We start from the raw sequence: 9374 nt of genomic DNA, 5'->3' as shown, positions 1-9374 counted from the left end.
AAAAGTAGCTATATATTGTCAGTTACATAGAAATATATTTATGTACAAAAAAGCCCACTCTTACACCCTATACAGTGGGGTAAGTGGTAGCTCAGAGGGCTAAGGAACTGAGTTACTGATTGGAAGGTCTTCGGTTCGAGCCCCAGCTCCACCAGGTTGCCATTGTTGGGCCCTTGAGCAAGGCCTTAACCCAGTCTGCTCCAGGGACGCTGTATCATGGCTGACCCTGCACTCTGACCCTAGTTACAGTGGGGGAAATAAGTATTTGGTCCCCTACAGATTTTCTAAGTTTGCCCACTTAGAAAGAAATGAAAGGTCTATAATTTTTATCATAGGTTTATGGTAAAGGATTGAGACAGAATATCAACCAAAAATCTAGCACATGATACAAATGTTATGAATTAAGTTGCATTTCAATGAGGTAAATAAGTATTTGATCCCCAAGCAAAACATGACTTAGTACTTGGTAGAGAAACTCTTGTTGGAAAGCACAGTGGGAAGACGATTCTTGTAGTTGTTTACCAGATTTACACCTGTTACTAAAAGGCATTAGCTTAGCCACCATGAGCTAACATGTTTGTGCTAAGCTACACAAGGCAGTATGTTAGCATGATTAGCAGTGTTATCTACATACTACCCTAAGCTATGTAAGTGAAATTGAAAGACAATGTTTCATATAAGCTGGCCAAAACGAGGAAAAAATGTTAATATGAGAATAAGGATTATATAAGACTTAATAACTTATCCATAATAATAGATCTTGTTGTTGGCGTGTCCTGTCTCAGGTCATTATCAGATAATGAAGTGAGACGGAAAGACTGTGCCTCTCCCTGGATCCATATGAATGTTTATTTTTGATTTGAGCTGCTTCATTTAAAAGTAGACACTTTAATCTTCCTTTAAATACACACACTACCGTTTAAAAGTTTGGGGTCACTTGCAAATTTCCTTGTTTTTGTTTAATGATTTATTTTCTACATTCTACAACAATACTGGGGATTTCAAAACTATATGAAATATAGTAATATAATACGTATATATAATTACGTAACAACAAGAAAAACAACAGTTAGTTGTTATTTTAAGACACAGAGGTCAGCCTTTCTGTAATAGTTCTTGCAAGAACAGTATTGTCAAGTGCATTCGCAAAATCCCTCAAGCACCATAATGAAACTGGCTCTCATGAAGGCCGTCCCAGGAGGCCGAGACCAAAACCTACCTCTGCCCCAGACGAGAAGTTCATTTAGAGTTATCAGCCTGAAAAATGACCAATTAACAGCACCTCAGATTAGAGGCATTATGAAGTCTTTACAGAGCAAAAGTAGCAGAAACATCTCACCATTAACTGTTCAAAGGAGATTAATGCATTGTTTGGACGCCTTCAGCATTCCTTTACAATGTAGAAAGAAATAAAAATCAGGAACGATCATAGAGTTAGAAAGTGACCCCAAACTTTTGAACGGTAATGTATTTCTCATGTCGGTGTGTGAAATATTAGCGGAGTTTCAGTTTGTTTTAGTGACGCATTTTACAGAAATTGGACAATTACTGAAGCACAATGTTTTGTTGGTATTGTGTACATAAATAAAAGTAGACCCTTTACAGATTTAAATGACGTACTGTACTTATGTATGACAGAGCATTTTATGTTCTTTTCATGTATATACTGTATATATATATATATATATATATATATATATATATATATATATATATATATATATATATTTTTTTTTTTTTTTTAACAAAACAAAACATTGCCCTGTGCATGATAACTGAACATCTCCACCATTGTCTGATTTCTCCAAAGAATATTGGTTCATAAACTGTGCTATAATTGTTCTGTGTTATTTCTGATTGTGTTGTGACAAAAAAAAACATTTAATATGCATCTGGTGGTCTATTGCTCACCTCATGTAGCTGTAGGGTATCTTTGTGTAATTAATGGTTGGACTTAATGAATAGCTTGTCATTACATCTCACTTTCATGTACTGTATATTTGCACACTCCCCGGACATTTCTATTTATCAATTTCCACACCAGTTTCCATATTTTCCATATTTGTACAGGCTTTTTAAAAATAATATTTATATATTATTATATAATAATAATTTATTTCTTATTGATAATCTGCTGTTCACCATTAAGCACACGCCACATCCCCTTGACTTCCCCGAGTCCCGTGTCCTGTCCATGCGGTGAACCGAGAAGAACTCGGACGGCTGGATGGCGTGGTCCGGCACCACTGGGGTCAGCCATGTCTCGGTGAAGCAGAGGAAATTGCAGTCACGAATGTCTCTCTGGAATGTTACCCTGGCCCTGAGGTCATTGAGTTTGTTTTCCAGTGACTGGACGTTGGCGAGCAGGATGCTAGGCAGAGATGTATGGTGTGTATGGTGTGCAAAGAGGTCTGTGAACGATTCAATTCAATTCAATTTTATTTATATAGCGCTTTTAACAATGGTCATTGTCTCAAAGCAGCTTCACAAAGATGAAAGAAAAAAATAATAATAATAATAATAATAATAAATAATAATAATAATAATAATAATAATAATAATACCAGAATATTAATAATAAATTGTGTATGTGTGAGAAAAATGTGTCTAGATAATAACGAGATGAATGAATGAAATTTCTCTGATGAGCAAGCCAAGGGTGACGGCGACAGTGGCAAGGAAAAACTCCCTGAGATGGCAATAGGAAGAAACCTTGAGAGGAACCAGACTCAACAGGGAACCCATCCTCACTTGGGTGATAACAGATAGAGATGATATAACACCATGTGTGTTATGCAGCTGAGAGTACAATATAACAGAAATTCTTTAAATTAACACGAAGTCCAGTTCAGCATAGGGAGTCAGTAGGTGCAGAGGGCAGATGGGGTCTGGATCACTGGGAGCACAGGAGCAGGATGTGTAGCTCCAATCATAATAAGGCATAATTCAGCTGGAGCTGGTCCTTCTCTGGATGCCTCAGGATCCTCGCAGGGTTGGCCTTTATCTACTGAAGCTCGTACAATCTCCAGATGCCTCGGGATGGGTAGAAAAGTACAGAACAGATGGAGAGAATTAGCATAGTTGCCATTCAGAATAGATGTACTGAAGTATGAAGTTATGGGATGAGTTACGCGTATGCCAGATTAAAGAGATGCGTCTTGAGTCTACTTTTAAACTGGGAAACTGTGTCTGAGCCCCGAACACTGTCTGGAAGGCTATTCCAAAGTTTTGGAGATAAATATGAAAAAGCCCTACCCCCTTTTGTAGATTTTGAAATTCTGGGAACTACCAGAAGTCCAGAGTTTTGTGATCTTAAGGAGCGTGGTGGATTATAGCGTATCAGAAGACTGGTTAGGTATGTGGGAGCTAAACCATTTAAAGCCTTGTATGTAAGTAATACTATTTTGTAATTAATTCTAAACTGAACAGGTAGCCAGTGCAGGGAAGTTAAAATATTGGGGTTATATGATCATATTTTCTGGATCTGGTGAGAACCCTGGCGGCTGCATTTTGGACTAACTGTAGCTTGTTTATTGAGGATGCAGGACAACCACCTAGTAATGCATTACAATAGTCCAGTCTGGAGGTCATGAATGCATGAACTAGCTTTTCTGCATCAGATACGGATAAGATGCTCCTAAGTTTGGCGATATTTCTAAGATGGAAAAAGGCTGTTTTTGTGATATTGGAAATATGATTTTCAAAGGACAAGTTACTGTCTAATATTACGGCCAGGTCTTTTACTGTTGAGCTAGTAGTAACAGTACATCCTTTTAAACGCAGGCTGAATTGTGAAAGCTGTTGTGTGCTGGTTTTTGGGCCGATGAGTAATATCTCTGTCTTGTCTGAGTTTAGTAAAAGGAAGTTATTGGTCATCCAATCTTTTATGTCCTGGACACACTCGGTTAATCTAGACAATTTAGGTATTTCGTCTGGTTTTGTTGAGATATATAATTGGGTATCATCAGCATAACAATGGAAACTAATCCCATGTCTTCTAATGATGTTACCCAAGGGAAGCATGTATATTGAGAACAGCAGAGGTCCTAAAACTGACCCTTGTGGGACCCCATATTTCACTGGCATTACACCAGACAGTTCTCCGTTTAGGTCTACAAAATGGTATCGATCAGACAGGTATGATCTAAACCATTTTAATGCCTGTCCCTGAATACCTATGTGATTTTGTAAGCGATCTATGAGAATGTTATGATCTGTAGTGTCGAATGCAGCACTAAGATCAAGCAAGACTAGAATTGAGGTGCAGCCTTGGTCCGAAGCTAAAAACAAGTCGTTTGCAATCTTAACTAGTGCAGTTTCTATGTATATTCTATTCTATTTGTACTATGATGGGGCCTGAAACCTGATTAAAATTATTCAAGGATGTTGTTTTCCTGCAAAAATGTGCATATTTGAGCTGATATTACTTTTTCTAATATTTTTGATATAAAGGGGAGGTTTGAAATCGGTCTATAATTTGTTATTTCATTTGCGTCCAAATTAGATTTTTTAAGAAGCGGCTTAATAACTGCCAACTTGAAAGGTTTAGGGACGTGACCTAGATATAATGAAGAATTAATAATGTTTAAAAGTGGCTCTCCAACCGTATGCATCACTTCTTTCAAAAATCTGGTTGGGATTGGGTCTAACAGGCACGTTGCTGAATTAGCTGAGGTGATAAGTTTATAAAGCTCTTCCTGTCCTACACCTGTAAAGCACTGAAAAACTAAATGTGAAACTTTAGGCTGAACTAGATCATGAGATGCTATTAGAGGTTGAACTTCCGTTATTTTCTTCCTTATGCTATCGATTTTTTCATTAAAGAAGTCCATAAAATCTTCACTACTAAAATGTTGTGGAGTACTCTCTGCAGGCATCTTAGGTTTTGTTAGGCGGGCTACTGTACTAAATAAGAACTTGGGATTGTTTTGGTTTCTTGCTATCAGTTGGCTAAGATGCTCGGTCCTAGCAGTTTTTAGAGCCTGTCTATAGCTGCACATACTGTCTTTAAATGCAATTCGAAAAACTTCTAATTTAGTTTTTCTCTATTTTCGCTTAAGGTTACGGGTTGCTCTCTTTAGGGCGCGAGTATGACTATTGTACTAAGGTGCAAGTGTTTTATCTCTAACTTTTTTTAATCTGATGGGAGCAACAGTGACTAATGTTCTGGTAAAAATAGTGCCCATGCTGCTAGTCACTTCATCCAGATCGTCCGCATTTAGGGGTCTAATAAGAATTTGGGACAGATCCGGCAGATTACTTGTGAATCTGTCTTTAGTAGTCGGATTCATATTTCTAACAAATCGATAACGTGGGGAGACACAGCTAATCTGTTCTACTGGTAGAGTATATATCAGGAGGTAATGATCTGTGATATCATCACTTTGAGGTAAAATCTCTATATTAGAGACATCTATACCATGAGATATAATTAAATCTAGCGTATGATTACAGCGGTGAGTTGATCCATTTATATTTTGTTTAACCCCAAAGGAATTTAGTAAGTCCATAAATGCGAGGGCTAAAGTGTCGTTAGCATCATCTACATGAATGTTAAAGTCTCCTACTATCAACACTTTGTCAGAGTTAACAATTAGGTCTGATAGCAGATGTCCAAATTCTTTAAGAAAATCGGCATATGGCCCTGGGGGTCTGTACACGGTGGCCAGAGTAAAATATAGCGCGGGTTTATTATGTATTTCATTAAGTGCAACATTAATGATGAGCACTTCAAATGAGTTAAATACGATGCAGTCAATATGGACTACACTTTATCCTCCAACACCTGGATAAAACACGGGCTTATGCAAGGGTCTTGTTTATAGATTTTTTATCAGCATTTAATACAAACATCCCAGCATCCCTGCTTCAGACCAAACTAAATCAGCTCTCTGTTCCTAGCTCTTTCTGTCATTGGATCACCAGCTTTCTGACAGACAGGCAGCAGCTACTAAATCAGACATTAGAAGACTACAGAGGACGGTTCAGACTACTGTAAGGATTATCGGCACTCCCCTGCCCAAGCTGCGAGAACTGTATATATCCAAAGTGAAGAAAAAGACTCGGAATATCACTTTGGACCCCTCACACCCAAACCATCTTCTCTTTGAACTTTTGCCGCCTGGTCGATGCTACAAAGAACCAAACACCGGGACAGTCAGGCACAAGAACAGTTTTTTTCTCCAGGCAATTTACCTCATGAACAGTTAATACTCTACTTTAAAATAAGGTGGCACAGTAGCTTGGGGTTAGCACTGTCGCCTTGCAACTCCAGTACATGGGTTTGATTCCCTCATCAGTCTGTGTGCATGGAGCGTGCAAGTTCTCCCCGTGCTTGGTGGGTTTCCTCCGTGTACTCTGGTTTCCTCTCACAGTCCAAAGACCTGCAGATAAGGCTAATTGGTGTTCCCAAATTGCCCATAGTGTGTGAATGTTGACCAGCGGTCCTACCTCAGGTGTACAAAATGGGAGTAAATACAATGGTCATTGTATTTCGCCTCCACAGTCCCTAGTTGGACTATAGAGGTTCCTGGAATGATGGATGGACTTAAATAAGCTGCTAATTCAATTCAATTCAATTTTATTTGTATAAAGATGGCATCCTGAAATGGCAATAGGAAGAAACCTTGAGAGGAACCAGACTCAACAGAGAACCCATCTTCATTTGGGTGAAAAAGAAAGCAGGAATTGATCTGCATTTATACTGTGTGTTAGGTGGCAGCCAGTTCAGCTATAACAGTTGATATAAATTGATGTTAATATGGAGTCCAGGTAGTTATTGGAGACTCAGGTAGACTTGTAGGAAATTCCAGTCTTGAACTATCGCACAACTGCAGCCAAGTTAAGTCCTCAGAGAAACAGCTGTCAACACTAGTTGAGGCCAGAACCGTCTTCATGGTAGAGTGAAACCATCATCAGACACCAGACGCATCCCCAAGAGACATACAGGGCATTCATGCGACGAGATCTCCGAACGGAAAGGGGCACCAGGATGGGTCCGACAGGTCCGGAAGGCAGAGGGAGTCTGGATCACTGGCAGCTCAGGAACGACATGTGTAGCTCAACAGAGAGAGGGAAGAGAGATAGGGGGAGAGAGAACAGGAGAGGGGAGAGCAGAAGAGGAGAGATAACAGTTAGGTATGGTCGCAGTCACATAATGTATAATGTGAATGTATATTAACTGTAGAGTGCAATCAGAGACTCCGGCAGGACTAACTATAATAGCATAACTAAAAGGGAGAGCCAGAAGGAAACACAGACATGAGGGGGAACTGAGATGTAAAGCAAACAATCACCTCACCGTCAACAAACCTGAGTGATCAATGAGAGTGAGGAAGACAGCATCTAAACATACCAGTTCACCATAATACTCTACGTCCATGAGTCCCCCAGATCTGCTCCTTTACCTAAGGCAAATCTATTTATAAAAATGCTTGATTAAATAAATAGGACTTAAACACTGAGACTGTGTCTGAGTCCCGAACATTATTTGGAAGACTATTCCATGATTTTGGGGCTTTGTAAGAAAAAGCTCCGCCCCCTGCTGTGGTTTTCATAATACGCGGTACTGACAAGCAGCCTGCATCCTTTGATCGAAGTAGGCGTGGCAGATCATAAGACACTAGCAGTTCGCTCAGATACTATGGCGCGAGACCATTTAATGCTTTATATGTCAAAAGTAGTATTTTAAAATCATTTGCTCAATTGTTTAATTGCTCAATGTAAACAAACACCTCAATGTAAATAAACACCTGCACCAATAGATATTAATTAGAAAATCTAAACTGAATATTTTTTCTTGGATTAATTAATAGTTTCACTGCTGAAATAACAGCGCTGAAATGGTACACCTAAATTTTAATGTACTGAAGATGTTTTAATATTTATTAGATCTATTTCTCTTTATTATTTCTTATCTCTGATTAATAAACAGGGAGTGTATTTGGCTGTCAACATAGCTTAAACAAGGTGTAAACATAAACTTTACTATATCATCTCTTTTCCACTGATTGAAATAAGATGAAATGACAGTAGATGCCAAACATTGTGCTAAACAAGGTAAACTGACTTCAGCAGTCTTCCCCATGAACCAGCCTGAGAGACCATTTAAAGGCTCAGGAAACCTCTGCAGGTGTTTTTAGAGTGTTACACTAGTCTTCGATAATGAACTTAGTCACTTATCATCTATACCACTTTATCCTGTATTCAGAGTCGTGGAGGGCCTGGAGCCTATCGCAGGGCACACACATACACACACTACGGGCAATCTGGGAACCCCAATTAGCCCAGTGGTTCTTAAAGTGTGGGGCGCGCTCCACTAGTGGGGAATACAGACATGACAGGTGGGGCACAATGAACGGGAGAGAATTATTGGAAAATAATAGGAAAGTGCCTATTCTAATTCATGCTTTTCTTTATTGACAATAAACATCGGACACTCGAAACTAAACAATCACACGCAAAGAAATGGATCATTAATACAAGTAAATTAAAATAACATCAGAGAAAAAGTGGAACCATAGTGCAACAATAACGGTTTAACGTCGGCATGTTAATTGCAGAGGAACAATATATAAGGAAACATTCAGTATTATACATGTCATTTACATTTAGGCATTTGGCAGACACTCTTATCCAGAGTGACTTACATTTTTTATCTCATTACACATCTGAGCAGTTGAGGGTTAAGGGCCTTGCTCAAGGGCCCAACAGTGGCAACTTGGTGGTTGTGGGGTTTGAACCTGGGATCTTCCGAACCGTAGTCCAATGCCTTAACCACTGAGCTACCCCTGGCCCCCACAGAATTTATGTTCTAATATATTATTTGAAAGAGATTATGTAGGGGAGGCAATCTGTGGCGAGGGGGGCATTTTAGAGCATAACACCGGGTCAGTAGCGTACTGTATGTAGTGAGCATAATAACATCAATGGATACATTTATTACATGGACCACAAAAAAGCAGGTGATTCAGCACTATCAGCCTAATCAACCAAAAAGCCTATGATGAAGCCTATATGTTGCGCTTGGATTCATGGTGGTGATGGTGAGGGCAGAGGAGAGACCCATGTGTGTTTTGTGTCTTAAACCGCTGGCAGCAGACAGCATGAGACCCAACAAAGTAGGAAGACACTTAGAGACAACACACCCCAGTCACGTTAATAAGCCACTCGACTTCTTTGAAAGAAAGCTCTAGATAAGTGACGAAGTAAGCCTGTTATAGCAATTGCACGTGTATTTTATCTGTTTTGAACTTGCCGTTATTTGATCTTATTGGTTTAGAAATTGATATTTTAATAAATAGTACACTTGGCCATTTTCGTTATCATTTTGTTGACAAGTGGGGCTTGAAAATTCGCCTACCCCCTTAAGTGCG

Source organism: Clarias gariepinus, chromosome 24, assembly GCF_024256425.1.
Source record: "Clarias gariepinus isolate MV-2021 ecotype Netherlands chromosome 24, CGAR_prim_01v2, whole genome shotgun sequence".
NCBI lineage: Eukaryota > Metazoa > Chordata > Actinopteri > Siluriformes > Clariidae > Clarias > Clarias gariepinus.
Note: the sequence above shows the minus strand (reverse complement) of the source record.